Genomic DNA, 2,492 nt, shown 5'->3' on the forward strand with positions numbered 1-2,492 from the left:
CCCGGCGCCTAAGATTTGGGGTTTCCACCTGGCGCCCAAAATTTGGGGTTTCCATGCGGCGCCCAAGATTTGGGGTTTCCACCCGGCGCCCAAAATGTGGGGTTTCCACCCGACGCCCAAGATTTAGGGTTTCCACCCGGTGCCCAAGATTTGGGGTTTCCACCCGACGCCCAAAATTTGGGGTTTCCAGCCGATGCCCAAAATTTGGGGCTTCCAGCCGACGCCCAAAATTTGGGGCTTCCATGTCTCGCCCAAAATTTGGGGTTTCCACCCGGCGCCCAAAATTTGGGGCTTCCATGCGGTGCCCAAAATGTGGGGTTTCCAGGTAGTGCCCAAAATTTGGGGTTTCCAGCCGGCGCCCAAAATTTGGGGCTTCCATGTCTCGCCCAAAATTTGGGGTTTCCACCCAACGCCTAAAATTTTGGGGTTCCGCCCAGCGTAGAAAAAAAAATTGGTGTTTCCATGTCGTGCCTAAAATTTGGGGTTTCTACCTGGCGCAAATTGTTTTGGGGTTTACAAGTCGCGCCCAAGCATGGGGAAACTTGGGGTTTCTATGTCACACCCCGGCGCCCAAGCCGGGGGAAACTTGGGGTTTCCATGTCGTGCCCCGACCGAAACCGGCAGTGCCCAAGCCTGGGGAAAGTTAGGGTTTCCGAGTCGTGCCATGAATAAAATCAGCGGCGCCCAAGCCTGCGGGGACTCGGGGTTTTCCATGTCGCACCCTGGCGCCCAAGCCTGGGAAGCTTGGGGTTTCCATGTCGTGACCTTGATGGAACCATGGGTTTCCGCATTTTATGGTACGAGGGAAACACGGGGAACTTGGGGTTTCCATGACGATGCAAACCAGCTCGCAAGCCTCGGGAACTTGGGGTGTTTCAAAACCGCTGCCCAAGTCTAGGGAACTCGCTGTTTCCATGTCGTGACACACCCCGAATCGCCCGAGAGTTTGTGAAACTTCAGATTTCCATGTCGTGGGGCCATGAAGAGCCACCAAATTCCGAGGAACTTGGGGTGTCCATTTCGCGGCGCGATGAAAACTGCTACCCAAGTTAGCGGACACACATTGGGTTTCCATTTCACATCACAACAAAAATTGCTACCCAAGTCTGGGAAACGCGGTGTAAGGACCTGCGGTTCGGTTTCTCCCCGTCGGTGCAAAGTGCGAACTCTACGACCGAAATGTGGGAAGAGGCATAAGTATAATGCGCATTAGAGGTGGAGCGATGGTTGGTTTATAGCGTGGGAGCATTTGGCATAACCCATGGGCTGACTCACGTGTTGGGGCGACTTGAACGAAGGATTGTTTGCCGACCAGCAATCGGATGGCAAGTTTGAGACATGTAAGGGCGTTTTGGCACGCGATGGTTGAGTTGGCTTGGGCAGCAACTCGCCCAACTGCTCGTATAAATATGGCAAGGCATTGGAGCATTTGGCATTCATTCAAAGATGGACATTCGAACATGAGCATTCGGTGATCAAGAAAAAAGTGCGAAGTAGTGGAGCAGGACGCAAAAGAGGCGCAGGCATATATGCACCCGCTCTTGGGCAAGCAGACATGATACGCACAGGGTTCAGTTATCGGGTGATGGCGCGGGTAAGGAAGGCACCCGTCGTTCGGTGTGACACGGGGTGTCTCGGGTAGGTCGCCCGCCCGTCGTGGAAGAAGAAACGCGGAGGTGTCTCGGATGACTCGGGTAGGTCGCCTGCCCGTCGTGCAACAGGAAACACTGGGTGACTCGGGTGAGGTCGCCCGCCCGTCGTGCAGCAGTAAACGAGGTTCGGTCGATGAGTACGGTTGGCAGCTCGTGTGAGGGTGCGCTCGCCCAGCTCGGGCAAGGAACTCGGTTGGCACACGGAGGTGTTCCCTATTTGTAAAATTGGCTAAGTATGAAACTTGGTGTTTCCCAAGTATACTTGTAAAGCTCGTAAACATTGTAGAGTTGAATAATATATTGTATTCGGGCAGACTCATTGTTCAGAGAGTTGCCCCTCACTTTACACTATGCAATTGTGTTCTTCATGTATAATTGTTGATGATAATGAATGTGTATGGGTGTTCATTGGCATAAAGGAAACATAATAATACTTGGTTGTGAAAAACAAACTAAGTAGACTAATGGTTAGGTGTAGTCCATGAACATAAGTATTGGTGAAAAGAAAGTGTTCGGTGGTGCCGCACCTCGCCAAGTATGGCTGAAAGAGTACTGTAGGCCTGGGGGCGTGACACGCAGGGTTCCCATGTCGCTCATGCTCTGTTGGGGATGGCGTACGCCCCTTGATACCTGCACGATGTGCGAGCCACCGACAGAAGGCGTGCGGGTGACCCTTGTTGCGTGCCCGGATGAAAGAGGTGACCATGTGCGGACGAGTCAGGATGCGGGTAGGTGTGCGACGTGCGGCGACAGGTGTAATCGGCGAGGTGTTGGAGCCGACCCATGGGTACGACGGTGCACACGAAGGGACGCGACAGTTCGTTGAATGGGGCATGTCAA

The sequence above is a fragment of the Pinus tabuliformis genome, chromosome X (genome assembly GCF_031772625.1).
Source record: "Pinus tabuliformis cultivar Carrire ecotype Pingquan chromosome X, CPIR1, whole genome shotgun sequence".
NCBI classification, from domain to species: domain Eukaryota; kingdom Viridiplantae; phylum Streptophyta; class Pinopsida; order Pinales; family Pinaceae; genus Pinus; species Pinus tabuliformis.